Here is a 16,403-nt window from a genome sequence, read left to right as displayed (position 1 = left end):
ATTATTTTATATAAAAGTAAGCTTATTTAAAAATAATTTCATTCTTTTGGACAATAATGCCTACAGAAAAAGTAATATTTTTGCTCAATTATAAGAATAATTAAGTGAAATAGGGGCACTCCTCTATTTTGTGAAATTCCTCTAGATATGACTTTCTTAGAAGAGAATAAGGGTTTTTCATCATTTTATCTAATTTTTTAAATAACTTTTTTCCCCCTGAGTCTGGGGTTAAGTGACTTGCCCAGGGTCACACAGCTAGGAAGTGTTAAGTGTCTGAGACCAGATTTGAACTCGGGTCCTCCTGAATTCAAGGCCAGTGCTCTATCCACTGCACCACCTAGCTGCTCCATTTTATCTATTTTTTAATTCAATTGCTTTATAAATCATGTTGGGAGATAAAAATCAGATCAAGAAGGAAAACTCATGGAGAGAAAAAAAAAAAAAAGAAGTGAACATAGCATGTGTTGATTTATATTCACTCTCCATATTTATTTTTCAGGACACAGATGGAGTTTTCCAACCAAAGTTTCAGTAAACTCTGCCTTAGATCACTGAACCACTGGGAAGAACCGAGTCTTTCATAGCTGATCATTGCACATTATTGTTACAGAGTACAATGTATTCCTTGTTCTGTTTGTTTCACTCAGCATCAGTTCATGTAAATCTTTCCAGATTTTTCTATAGAACAATAATATTCCATTACCTTCGTATACAACAACTTTTTTTGGCCATTCCTCAATTGATAGAAGAGAATAAAGTTAATCAATTTATAAGGAAGATTTATTCCAAGTGCCTAGGACGATACTGTGAATAAAGCTTCAAGACACATATTCAGTAAGACCCAAGTTCAAATTCTGCTTCCATCACCCCTAAAGGCAGGATGGTAGAACAGTAGATAAGGCACTAGACTCATAGTAAGAAAGATGTTGTTTAGAGTATTCTACTCTTCATGACCCCATGGACAATTGTGTTCACAGAGTTCTCCTGGCAAAGATACTGGAGTGCCATTTTCTTTTCCATTGTGTACCCATTTTTAGAGTTGAGAAACTGAAGCAAATAAGTTTAAGTGACTAGCCCAGGGTCACCCGAGGACAAATATGAACTCAGTTCTTCCTAATTCCAAGCTCTGTGCTCTATGTACTTGTCATTTCCTTGTAAGGAAGAAGTTTTTCTTCATTGAAGAAAAGTTTTTCAGTGAGATGTAATGATTTCCCATGTTGTGTAGTTTACAATGAGAGCATTTTCATCATCACAATCCTATGGAATACAAGTATTTACTTCACTGATGAGGAAAGAACAATATCAAGAAGCATCGCTAGTGACTGCCATAATCACAGGCAGAACTCCAAGCCAGTTCTCTGACTCCTAGCCTAGCACTCTTTCCATTGTGCCACAGAATTTCTCCAAGCACTGAAATCCCCAGCAACAAAAGCCAGATAGCAGATAGTTTGGCTGTGATTGAATTATTTTTCTCTAGTCAAAGTTTGTTCTATTCTCTCACCCTCTTTTGTGTCATTTCCTTCTTAATCTCTTCATACTTAGACATTCCTTTTGCCAACACAGATTTCTGTCCTTACAATTCTGCATGATTCCTGCACATACCCTTCCATAAATCCTCCAAAGAATATCCACCCTACTTATTGGAGGTTTCTTCTGATGCTTTGATATTTTTAAGTATCAAATAAAGCAAAAAATCTGCCTATCTATTGGAGTACTTTCAGGCTGTGTGCCTAACCTATCTCTTTTTGTAACATCATGTTTAATTTTTATAATAGCATTTAGTCACATTGAATATACTTTATGAGTAAATATGTTGAAACCTATTTACACTGTGCCTTATTTCACTAACTAATAACAATCAACTTCTTACTTACAATAGAACTTGCCTTACCACCCCATGTGCCTAAGGTCTGATAAATTAGCTTTCATCTTAACTTGCCTTAAACTAGGCTACACATGTCATTTTTCTGGATCTTGCCAAACCATGGACACATTTTCCCCTCCCCACACCCAAACAATATACATAATTTCTATACATACAAAATTCATCTCTTAAAATTTAACCCCTATTAAGGAATACACTGTTTTGGCTGCTTGTATTTATGTCACCAGCACTTTGCATTGTACCCAGCTCTTAGTAAGCACTTATTCATTCTATTCTATTTCTTAAGATAATTTGATTAATCATGCTAATAGATTAATGAAATCTAATTCCTTCATAAATCTCACTTCAACTAATGTTGAGTCTATGTGAAGAAATCTCCTGATTAAAGCTCATCTTACCGGATAAATTGAAAGTCAATCAGCAATCATAATAATATAGTATACTACTATTGCCCCCGCCATTATTCTGTCCCTGATAAAGAGTCCAAGAAATCTTTGAATTTCCCCTCTAATGATAAGAACATACAACCCAATCCTAGATTTACTCTAATGATATGCAATAAGTGTGATGATCATTTTAATTAAATCTTTTAGAAAAATATTATTAAGGCATATCATTTCTTAAATATTTAGACTATAAATCTATTGCATACTTTCTGATGCAATTATTTTGATTTGCCATGAACTTAATTTCCAAAGGCTTTGATGGATAGGTGCCTCACACATGAATATGTCATTTCTTATCAATCACACAAAAATCAAATCAATTCAGAACAGTTGCTTTAATGACTTTATAACAATACTTCCAAAAGTGATAGATATATATAAAAACATTTCTTCTCATATTTCTCTGAAAAAAAACAATATATTACTTGTATCTATGTGTATCTATATGTAAATAAACACACATATATGTATATTTACACATATATATTACAAATAAATATTGATGGCTATAAAATGGAATTTGTCTAAAAGAATTAGATTTATTAATTAATCCAAATTAAATTGTGTCCCTTTTAAATGTTTTATTTTTTAAGTTTGCTTCATTCTTAATTGGAATTTTCTTTCAACTTGAGACTAAGATTTGAATATATTTCCCCCAAAAAAACTATCTGAAATATAATAGAGACAAGCAACATAATATTTTCAAATTTTACTTTATTCAGATACATTACATTTATTAACCACTTAACTATTTGCACGATTGACGATATTCACAAGTGCAGCAAGACAGAAGATAGAACACTTAAAGAATAGTCAAGCAGTTTGAGTGAAACCTATAGTTCATAAGGGAAAATAACATAGCTGAGTTTTTCATCATTAAGAGTTGGTGTGGATGAAATCTCCCTCAAGTCAAAATGGCAGAAAGAAATCAGGAAGTTCCCTGAGCTTTCCCCAGTTTCCCTTTAGAAACAATTTAATCAGCCCCTAAAGAATTCTGAAGTGAGAAAATCCACAAAAAAACAGGTAAAATAATTTTCCACCCTAATAGAACTTAGAATTTGCAAAGATCTGTCTCACTTGAGTAAAAAGCAAATCCAGCAAGCCAGAAGGAGGCTCTCCGTTGCAGAACAGATAAGCAACTGAGACCTCTTGATCCTGGTTCAGCAGGCCTGTGGCACTATAGGCCAGCTGTGAGACCTCTAGCTTCAGTAAAACAGATAAATTGCATCCTCAAAACTAAGGATATAACTAGACTGGGGCACTCTAGGGCAGTGGTCAAGCTGTCAGCACCTCAAGTCCTAGAGCAGAAAAACAGTGACCAAGTTCCTGACTCCCCAGTCTAAGAAGCCTGGGACACATGTCCTTGGTGCCCCAGGAAAAGAGTAAATGAGAAAAAAAACCCAAAACAGAAAAGAGCCCTGATGATAGAAAACTACTGTGGTGACAGGGAAGATCCAAACACAAATTCAGAATAGAACAACAATGTCATAATGCCTACATGTGAAACTTCAAAGGGAAATATGAATTGGTCTCAAAACAAATAATATTTTTAAAGATTCAAAAAGTATTTTTCAAATTATAAAGAGATTAGGAAAAATGGGAAAAGAAATGAGGGAAATGAGAGAATCAACAACTCTGAAAAGGAAGCACAAAAATTGAATGAAGAAAACAATTGCTTAAATGAGAAAAAATCCAATGAAGAAAACAGATCCTTAAAGAATAGAATTGGACAAATGGAAAAGGAGGTTCAAAAGCTTACTAAAGAAAATAATCCTTAAAAACTAGAACTGGGAAGTAAAAGTGAATGATTCTATGAAACATCAAGAAGCAGTCAAATAAAATCAAAAGAATGAAAAAAATAAAAGAAAATGTAAAATGCTATATTGGAAAAAATCTAACCAAGAAAATAGATCTAGAAGAGATAATTTAAGAATTTTGAGGCTACTTGAAAGCCATGATCAAAAAGAACATGGACAACATCTTTCAAGAAATTACAAGGAAAACCCTTGAACTTTAAAACTGGGCAAAATAGTCATTGAAAGACCCCACCAATCACCTCCTGAAAAGGATACCAAAATCAAAACAACTAGAAAAATATCAATTGTTCATAAGTAGATCAACCTAATATAATAAAAATGAAAATTTTATCTAAATTAATTTATTCAATGTCATATTAATCAAACTACCAAAAACTTATTTTGTAAAGCTAGAAAAAAATACAAAATTCATCTGGAAGAACAAAAGATCAAGAATATCAAGGGAATTAATGGGAAAAAATGCAAAGTAAGATGACCTAGCAAGAGGCAGATCTCAAACTATGTTATACAGTGGCAATCATCAAAACTATTTGATATTTGCTAAGATATAGAGTTGTGAATCAATGGAATAGCTTCAGCACCCAAGACAATAGAATAAATGATTAAAGCAATCTATTCTTTGGTAATCCAAAGACTCTAGCTTCTATTTGACAAAAAGTACCGAGAAAGCCAGAAAATACTATGGCAGAAACTAGGCATAGATCAATTTCTCACATCTTATACCAAGATAAGATCAAAATGGATACATGATTTAAATAAAGGGTGATCCATAAGCAAGTTGGGAGAATAAAGGATGGCTTACTGTCAGATATATGGAAAAGAGAAGATTTTATGATCAAATTCAAGAGAGAAAAGTATGAGATACAAAATGAATAATTTTGATTATATTAAATTTGAAAGGTTTTGCATAAACAAACCCAATGTAACCAAGATTAGAAGGAAAGCATAAAGCTAAGAAACAATTTTCACAATCAGTGTTTCTTATAAAGGCCTCATTTCTCAAATGCATATGGAAGAATGAGTCAAGTTTATAAGTATACAAATCATTCCCTAATTGATAAATGGTCAAAGGTTATGAAAAGATAGTTTTCAGATAAAGAAATTAAAATCATTTGTAGTCATATAAAAAAGCTTTAAATCACTATTGATTAGAGGAATGCAAATCAAAACAATTCTGAAATACCACCTTGCACCTTTCAGTTTGGCCAATATGCCAGAAAAGGAAAAGGATAAATATTGAAGAGATGTGGAAAAATAAAAATACTAATACATTATTGGTGGAATTGTGAACTGATTCAGTCATTGTGGAGAATAATTTGGAATTATAACCATACTGTTTTTATCCAGCAATATCACTACTAGATTTGTATCCCAGAGAGATTATAAAAGAACCAACACATACAAAAATATTTATAGCGGTTCTTTTGGTGGTGACAAAGAATTAGAAATTTGAGGGGATGCCCATCAGCTGCGGAATTGCTGAAAAAGTTGTGGTATACAAATTCAGAAATGAAGACCAGGAGAATTTCAGAAAAACCTGGAAAGACATGAGCTAATGCTGAGTGAAGTGCGCACAGAATATTGTACACAGTAACTGCCACATTGTGTGATGATTAACTATGATAGGCTTAGCTCTTAACAATGCAATGATCCTGGACAATTCCATAAGGCTCATGATAGAAAATACTATCCACATACAAAGAAAGAACTATGAAGTATGAATGCATATCAAAACATCCTAGTTTCACTTTTTGTTGTTTTTGTGGTGGTGGTTTTTCCCTTTTGTTCTGATTCTTGACAACATGATTCATGTGAAAATATTAATGTGATTGTACATGTATGACATATTTTGGGTTGTTTGCTGTCTTAAGGAGAGGAAAAGGAGAAAAGGAAAGAGAAAAAATTAGAACTCAGTATCTTACAAAAATTAAATGTTAAAAACTAAAAAAAAAATAATTAAAAAAAAAGAGATACCTTAAAATAATATTGTAGCAGATATATTTTTTCTCACCTTCTCCTGGCTCTTTTATCTGTAGACAGAATATGACGTAATTCTTTCCCTTAATTCATACCCTAAATCATACCTTGGATGACTCAAAAATCATCAAATTTACTGGTAACAGTTTCTTTGATTAAAAAAAAGTTATCAAGAAAAATGGAAAATTGCAATGTTGACACAATTTTAGATAGACACTAGGTGTACAATAGTCATCTTATGTATGTTAAGAAACATACACAAGCTTATGGTTGAAAAACTACAACAGATGTAGGCCTTAATAGCAGTAACAAATTTCAAATCATTTCTGCCACAGAAAATTACCACCCTAAAACGACAACAAAGTCACATAGCCAGTTGAAAAAAGGCAAAGCACTATCCAGACACAATATTAATTATTTTAATACTAATAGCATTTATATAATGCTTTAAAGTTTGTAAAGTAATTTACAATAATCTCATTTTATCTTCAAAAATATTACAGGAAGTAGGTGCTATTATTGCCTTCATTTTACCTAACAGGCAACTGAGGCAGAGAGCGATCAAGTAACGTGCCCAAAGTCACCCAGATAGTAAGTTACTGAAATTAAATTTTACCTCAGGCATTCCTGGCACCAGGTCCTACTCTCTATCATTATACCCAGCTCTTCAGTTACTTTTCCTTTTGCCATATATATTTCCAACCATTATATAAATTTAGTATGTTGTTGCTATTATAGCAGTAATTACTCTAGGGCTAAGCCTGGCTCTGTTACATTCCATCCCTCTGCCAAGTTTTACAGTACATTCTAATACACTACATCCGAAGTTTGGGATGTCTCCAGTCTCTCTGCCTTTGATTTAAAAACCTTATAGGTAGAGTAAAGACAAGGACCAACTTGAGCTCTCCCCCAAAACCTTCAAAATATCTTTAAATAATAAATAAATAAATTCTAGAGCAAAATAATTCACAAATGGTGGACAAAACAATTTTCCACCACAGGACAACTTGTAAGGTTGGCAAGAAAGGTCTGTCACAACAGGGTGAGGGAAGCACAGTCCTGTGCAGGCTGTGGCAGCGTAGCCCGGACCCAGCAAGCCAGGAACACATCTCCAGTGACTGAATCAGTGGCTGAAGTGGCGGTTTCCAGACCTCTCAGCCACAAATGCCAGACAACTTAGAAGGTCAGCAGGAAGAGTTTTTCATACATGGGTGCGAGTGGAACACAGTCCGGTACAGGCTGTGCCAACAGATGGTAATGGGGTCAAGCAATTGGTCAGGAAATTACAGGCATCTATCTGCCAGCAGTGAGGCAGGATTCAGATTTTAGTCACAGAACTGTGTGGCAGTCCCAGAGTGAGGAGAAGCACAAGCATACCAGAGCTGGTGGAGACAGTGAAAGGGGAACCCTCTTCACAATTCCAGGGATGGAAAAGAATGGTTGTGGACACTCATAGAAAGAGCACAGACCTGGAGAGTTGTAAATATACCTCTTCTTGTATCTTACCACCTTGGAAGAACTGAAAAGTTACAAGTCCCTAGAGATCTCTGAAAACAGCTACAGAAAAACCCTGAAGCTTGGGAGAGTGTACCTTCTACCCTGGAAATAAAGCCCTACTTTAACACACAATCAAAAGTCAAGTAAAAGGCTAAGAAAATGAATAATTAACAGAAAAGGATTCTAACCATAGAAAGTTTCTATTGTGACAAGGAAAATCAAAATACACATTCAGAAGATAACAAAGTCAAAGCTCTTATATCTAAAGTATCCAAGAAAAATATAAATTGGTCTCAGACTAGGAAAGACTCAAAAAGAATTTTGAAAATCAAATAAGAGAGGTAGAGAAAAAATTGGGAAGAGAAATGAGAGTGATGCAAGAAAATCATGAAAAATATCAACATTTTGGTAGAGACCAAAAAATGCTGAAGAAAATAACACCTTAAAAATAGACTAAACGAAATAGTAAAGGAAGTACAAAAAGTCACTGAAGAGATCTGGCCATATGGAAAGGGAAGAACTAAAATTCACTGGGAAAAAAAAAATACTTTAAAAGTAAAATTGGACAAATGGAAAAAGAGGTGCAAAAGTTGACAGAAGAAAATAATAATTCCACAAATTAGAATTTGAGAAAAGGGAAGCTAAAAACTTTATGAGAAATCAAGAAATGGAGCAGCCAGTTGGTGAAGTGAATAAAGCACCAGCCTTAAAGTCAGGAGAACCTCAAAAAGGTAACATACATGCCCACTTGGGTATATAATTTTATTTTATCCTTTTTTATCCTACAGGATAATAAGATGTAAAAGAAATGGGGGTGGGAGTGGTAGAAAAGAAGGAAGATTGGGGGAGGGATAGTCATAAGTGAAACACTTGAGGAGGGACAGGATGAAAGGAGAAAAAGAATAGAATAAATAGAAAGGAATATAGCAAGAATAATTGTGAAAAAAATTGAAGCGAATTTATTTGATCAGGGTTTCATTTCTCAAGCATATAGAGAATGCCACTTTAAAAATATTTAATTAAATTTGTTAACATTTATTAAAATAGTAATAAAATATATTAAATTAATTTATCAAAATAAGTTATTCCCTAATTGATAAATGATCAAAAGATATAAATAATTTCAGATAAAGTTACCATAGCTATCTATAATCATGAAAAAGTCTGAAATATATCCTCTTAGATTGACTAATAGGATAATAAAGAGAAATAACAAATGTTTGAGGGGGTATGAAAAAATGAGACATTAATACATTGTTAGTGGAGTTGTGAACTGATTTAGCCACTCTGTATAGTTTGAAGGGTTATATAAAAGCATATATACTCTTAGGTCTTGCAATATTACTACTAGACCTGTATCCCAAAAGAGATTAAAAAAAAAGATCTATGTGTACAAAAAAACATTTATAGCAACTCTTTTCTAGAGTCAAAGAATTAGAAATTGAGTGGATGCCTATCAATTGGGGAATGGCTGTAATCATTATAGTATATGATTATCATGCAAAATTATTGTGCTTTCAGAAATGATGAGCAGGATACTGTCAGAAAAAGACTTCTATGAGCTAATGCAAAGTAAAATGTACTGTGTAAAAAGTAACAACAATATTATAAAATGATTAGCTATGAATGTTATAACTATTCTCATCAATACAATGATCCAAGACGATCCATACTCAGAGAAAAGAACTGATGGTATCTGAATGCAAATCAAAGCATACATTTTTTTAGTATTTTTATTTTCTTGAGGGTTTTTGACCTACTTTTCTTTCACACTATGATTTTTCCAGAAATGTTGTGTGTGTCTAAAAGTAACACCCCCAGATTGTATTCCCTCAATTTAGTGGGTTCCCCAGAACCTCAAATCCATTTATCCATTTAATAGCTAGAGAAGCTTTTACAAAGGCTTATTTATTTCAAAGGTAGAGTAAGAATAAACACATCTCTATTACCTCAAATACCTAAGGACTTAAGGAAATTACTAATGAAATTCTCAATCTGGTAGTTTGAAAGGTATATCCATTACCACCCATGCAGTCAGAAAGAGGCAACTCATACATACATAACATCTTCTATCAGAAGTGAGTCCTGTAGTGTCCTACCTGGTGCAGTGTCCTACCTGATATCATCTCAGGTGATCAAGGCATGCACAGAGTGAGCATCATTACACTAACATACTTATTACTTTGTAAATGTTACAGCATTGAAAAAATTGGGGATTTAGTCAAATCAAGAATCAAATTAATGGTTTTGTCAATGAACTATTTTACAGCATTAGAGAAATTGATATAGGTCTATTTGAATAACTGAAGTTCAGAATAATTTGGCAGTAGGCACTTAAGGTTTATGGACTTGCTGCAAAAGCTATTTTTACATAATCATCAATTCTATTGACAAAAAAACATCCACAGTGAGGTCTGCCCACCCGTCAATTAGTTCTGCATGACTAGTTAATCACAGAGGTTAAAGAAAACTAATCAGAAAGAATAGAAGCTTACCAAAATCATGGGGTATTTCTAATATTACTAAAAAGTAGCAGATTTCTTTTCCTGAAATTGAACCACCAATTCTCTGAGTTTTTCCCTTGAAAAACCAATACTAAGATTTATTCTTTTCTTTCTTTTAATTGATTTCTCTCCATTTGTAATAACATTTGATTTGTAATTTAGAATAAGCACAGATGTCAATGTCCTTATTAACTTACTTTGACAACTTTTGCTTTTTATATTTATTTCATTTCTTCTATTTCAACATATTTATTTATAGCCTTTGTAACATTTCTTAAGTTATTTCTCATTGCCAGGATCTTGAAGAAACAGAAATTGTTAAAGAAAAAAAAAGAGATCACTCAAATCCTTCATTTAATATGAGCATTAGACAGGTAAAGCAAATTGCCTTTGATCATATACTTTGTGAGCAGAAGAAGTAGGATTCAAATCCAGAATATAGGATTATAAATTCACTGGAAACACAAAAGAGCACTTGCTAAGCAAGAATATGGACTGTCTATTAAAATAGCAATTTTATATCCCATATCTATTGATAGAAAATTTTCAAAGAAAAACATCTCCCTCTTTCTTATTTTCTCTTACAAAAGAAAGATATGTCCATTTTATGAATAAGTAAGGGATCAAAACAGGAAATATAGCATCTAAGATAAATGCATTTTCCACAAATAAATAAAAGCCAGCTTTCTGATTAATTCTAATAGTAATCAGAATCAAAAGCTTGAGTCCCGTTATCAAATGTAACAGAAAAATACTGCCCAGATACAGAATCAGGAACTCACAGATTGGAAAGTACCTCAGGGTTATCTTTCTAGCCCAATACATATCTGACCTGGGATTCTTTCTACAGCATCCATTCCACCCCCTCAAGAAGTGTTTATATAGTCTTGCCTTAATGACCTTTGGTGAAGTACATCATCTCCTGAGACAGCCCATTTGTTTCCAATATGCTATAAAACAGTTTAAAAGAGCTAATATTCTTTGTGTAATATTCTTACCCTTAAGACTTCTCTAACATAAATTTCTTTACAGGTATATCTATTTCAATGTCATGATACAATTATTTTCAGATCTCTAGGATTCTAAAAGCACATTTTAATTTTTCCTTTTTTTTCTTACAAAGCATCATATCTAAATTCATTGAAACTTAGAACAGGCCAACACAAATTATAATTTCAGGGTGTGTGTGTATGTGTGCATTTGTGAACTTAGATTTATAAGTTACTTGCAATTATTTTATTCCTTGAGCTACATTTCCAAGAATCTAACAATCTCTATCAAGCCAACACTGGTTGGAATTTTGAAAGGTTTCTAAGCAGTGTTCCTTCTGTCCCTCTCTTGTTAGATTTTTAACCTGATTTCTATTAAAGTTATAAAACTATGTAATAAAACAATCTTAGTAGATTTGTATGTGCATATATTGTTAATTATCATAAATAAACTTGAAGGCCCAACTATTATGACTAGTAACCTAAATATCCCAATAGGAAATACCTACCCAAATATATTGCAATAGGTATTAAAAACTGTAATTTGAATTTGTGATACATTACTCTAAATACCTAAAAATCTAGCCAAAGGAATCGAATATGAATACTAAGAATCTAGAAAGCTAATTAATTCCATGAATCCAATTGCCTTGGATTCATCTACCTGAAGAACTTCACCCATGGTAGATTGCTAAAAACAGACATTAGAAACCTAACTGAAGAACGCCGCAATATCACCTGTAAAAACTAGAAGCCTAACAATTAATCACGTACACCAGTACATGGTCAACAGCCTAAGTATATAACTCCAATTTATGTTTGATTATTCATAATATTGAGAATGTTCCAAAGGCAGCTGAAGAAATATAGTATTGCCAGCTCAGAAATCTAAATGGAACTATGATATACAAACAAGGAAAAAAGTACCAATTTGAAAGTTCCAGTTGTTTTATATTAAAGTTAAATGACTAAAATCTTCTAAAACTCACTGAAAATTTAAATATTAAACTTTTTTAAAACTCAAAGATAGAATTTTATTGGCATAGAAAATTCCTGGGAGAAAGGAGGAAGGGAGGGACGGAGGAAGAAGAAACAGAGAAAGATGATCCTTGACTTAAAAGACCTAAAAGAGGAGATTATACACACACACACACACACACACACACACACACACACACATTTTTCTTCTTTCTGTATAGTTATATATGTACACATATTATGACTGTGTAAAATAAATACATAATACATATTTACAATTAAATGTATTTTTACAAATACATATGTGTCACACATGGAAGTAATACATATCTATCATTTATTCATCTATAATAGATAAGTATTTGTAAAAAATATTTGTGAATATGTATTTATGTATGTTATATGTTTATTATATATGTGTGCACACATACATATATAAGGAGATATATACAAAGTAGATAAAAGGTAAACTGAAAGGAAACATCATTTACATCTGAAAGTCCATAGATTTATATATATATATATATATATATATATATATATATATATATATATATATATATATATATATATATATAACTATGCAGCTATGCAGTATTAAGTTATTCTTTATATTTATGCATTTTTATTTCTTTTTTTGACTTCTGTGTTTCTGAGGGTGATATTTGACTTCTTAAACTAGATGTTTAAGAACTAACTACTGACATTATGTCTACATATAATGAACTTTCAAGATGGACTTGTTATACATTTGCAAGAAGATTTTCTACTTAGCTTTTTATAATCCTAGTGGGTTTTTTGGTATTTTCAATCAGAATTAAAATAGCCTAGTAATTTAAAGCAGTGGTGATAAACTTAAATAGAAATAGGGTCCACTAATTTGTACATAAGGATACCTGGTGTGTGTTATATTACCTGATGCCTTATTTTAAAATGTAATGTTATTTACTCTTTCTAAGATGCATTCTTTTGGAGAAATCATTCTTCTATTCAAAATCCATCAGTGATTACCTATTGTTTATAAGATTAACTAAAAATTCTGTTTGGTATTCAATACCTTCTAACACTTTGCTCTGAATGCTTTCAATTCTGCTGACCTCCATTAATATCCCTCATATATGCTCTATACTTTTCTGTTTTCATATTTGCTTATGTTGTCACAATTGTTATAATTGCCATATTGGGCCTGGAGATAGTAAGTCCTTAGTTTAAATTAATCCTCAGACATTTACCAGGTGTTTGACCCTAGAGGAATCACTTGCCCTCTCTTTTCCTCAGTTTCCTCATCTATAAAATGGGATAATAATATCTCCTACCTTTCAGTGTTGTAAGGATCAAATGAAAGCACATAAAACAGTGCCTGGAAAAAAATAGGTGATGTATAAATTTTAATTATAATTATTACCAATTATATTCTTATAATATCTATCACTTTGCTACTCAAATTAAATGTCACGTCCTCCAAGAAGCCTTCTCGGAACTCACCAGTTGCTAATGATCTTTTCTTTCTTGGAGTTCAAATAGTCTGCTTTTAAATTTCTATTATGACTCAATTGTATAATATTTTGTATATTAGGGTTTTTAATTTTTTGTGTTATGCCATATTCCACCTACCTCACTAGATTTTAAATTCTAAAAGTACACCATATTTGAAAGCTAAACTTTTTTTTTTTTTTTTTTTTTTTCCTGGTGGGGAAATAGGGGTAAGTGACTTGCCCCAAGGTCACACAATTAGTAAATGTCAAGTGTCTGAAGCTGAATTTGAACTCAGGGTCTTCTGACTCTAGGACTAGTGCTCTATCCACACTGTACCACTTAGCTTAATGTCTAAATTTATTGTTCCATGCAGGGTTAAGCACATACTAGACTCTTAATAAAATACATGTTTATGAAATTGAATTGAGCAAAATCACTTATTATATTCCATTTAGTTTGGATAAAGTTCATACTTTTTAACCTGACAATCATAGATCCAACACAAATGATTACAAACCTCTATCCAGACATATCTACACTGTTACATTTCTTATATCTTATGATCTAACCATACCACTCTACATGAAATTTTCTGAATAATTTTTTCCTTTTCTCTTTCTGTGACTTTGCTCATAGTTTGTCTTGTGCCTGGAATTTTCTTTCACCTATTTATAATAGTTATATATATTTATAGTAGGAGTTATATAGATTGCAGAGTCCTTACCATGTAGATAAGACTAGGTTTTCTTCTAAAATGTAATTATATTCAAGTTATTACAATAACTATTATTACAACATTATAATAAATATTATACTACAATAAATATTTGGTGAGGTATAAAAGAGGGAAACATATGCTCCTCAAAGGCATTTTCCAATGTGAAGGAGATGACCTGATTGGGATCCTCAAGTTTTCATTGGTCCATGGTACTAAACTTTTAATCATTGATTTTGCTTCCAGGATCCCTAAGTACATGAACAGGAAAGAATTTTTGCTTCTTTTTTTTGCTCAAACTTGACAAGATCTTCTAGACAGCCATGTTATTAAAACAAATGCAGAAGTAGGGAGGCTACCCCAATTAAAGGCTATGTCTTAAAATACAGGCTGAATCCATATGATTCTAAAGTAAACATCCTTTTTAAAAAAATAATAATAGTTTTATTTTTGTCTCATTTTCCAGTCATACATATAAATCATCAGGTTGAGTCAGGTCTAGGCCAGAAAATGTGTTCATCATTTACCAACCTATAGTTTCCATTTAAACTTCATTCTTCATTCAGTAAGTCAATAAAGCCTTCACTTATCCTTGTCCCTCCCAAGCTGCACTCATGCAGAATTGATTCCTCCCTCCAGGGAAATCTCACAGTAATTTGTACTCACCTTGCACCTTGCATAGTGTATTGTAATTATTTACATACATCTCATTTCTGTCACTAGATTGTAAGCTTTTTGATGCCACAGGCATATCTTATATTTCTTTATATCCATATAATATAGGATTTAATAGGTACTCAGTCAGTATTTCTGAATTAGACTTCCTGCATTCAAATAAAATGAATTTTGAATGCAAAGGGAAGGATGATATAATGCAAGACAGAGTAGTTCCTGTGATTGGAGTCACTGGGTTGTGAAACAAGGTTTATTGTAAAGTACCTCTTCAATAAAAGTTTCATTTTGTGTCCTATCTTCAACTTTAAAATATTCAAATTATTAATATTTCACTAATAATATGTAATATTTTGTGGAAGAAGAAGATTCCTCATATTTTATATAGGTTTCAGTTTTTTATTCAGGTTTTTTCAACTACGGTATGGAAATTACTTGTACTTAATCAGTCTGGAAGTTATTCACATTCTGAAATGCAGTCATATTCACCTGTTTTACTAGTAGTGGCAACATGACATGATAGGAATTCAATTTAACATTTACTAAACACCTACTATACATAAGAGACTGTGCCTCATTCTCATGATACAAAAAAAGAATGAAACAATACCTACTTCAAGGCCCTTAAATTCTCCTGAGAAGGATACAGGATGTTCATATAGATATAGGCTTATAAACGTTTATAGAATATTCGAATTTCTAAAGAAAAATATTTGATAAAGGAGAACTGGAAGAGAACCAGAATGAAAAGAATCCATGAAGGTGAATTGGAAATTTTGGAATCAAGAAGTCCAAAAATTGAATTTGATGATGTCAAATTTTGGAGGAATGAGTAAACCTGAAGGAGAATAACATGAGGTTTAAAGGGAAGAGAGATGAAATTATTTGGTCCTGGTTAAAAAATATTCTAGCTCTCCCTTTGGACTGACTCTCCCAAGTTCTATTCACATTAGGCGTAGAGAGCAGCTTACTTTCCTTTGGTTGGAAAATCCTGAGGAGCTGGGATTTCTAATCCTATTAATATTGATTCTCTTAATATTCCTAACATCAGTTAGATTTTCCAAAGGGTTATTTTCTGAGGAGATATAATAAAGATACAAATTATATTTCAACACATTCCCTCTAACTAGGGGCATTTTCCCCCTTGGGAAGAATGGACTCAAGCTCAAAGTAGAGATTACAAAACATCTCTTCCTCAACTCAGGAGTTAATATTTTCTCCTACACATGCACAAAAATTCTGTGGGGAAATGGGTTTAAACTTGAAACATAAAGTTACATGTAGGAAATGTGTTGTACCTCAACTATCTTGGATTCCTGGCCCTGGGTATTCCTGCTTCAGGTATGGCAACTATGATAAATGAGTAGCTTCTTTGCCCATTGAATTTGGTTTTATTTTAAGTCATGGTGTCTTGATCAACTGATTAGTTCCCTGCTGCACTAGATCA

Source organism: Sminthopsis crassicaudata, chromosome 1, assembly GCF_048593235.1.
Source record: "Sminthopsis crassicaudata isolate SCR6 chromosome 1, ASM4859323v1, whole genome shotgun sequence".
Classification (NCBI taxonomy): domain Eukaryota; kingdom Metazoa; phylum Chordata; class Mammalia; order Dasyuromorphia; family Dasyuridae; genus Sminthopsis; species Sminthopsis crassicaudata.
The sequence above is the reverse complement of the archived record's forward strand: the minus strand, read 5'-3'. Positions refer to the sequence as shown.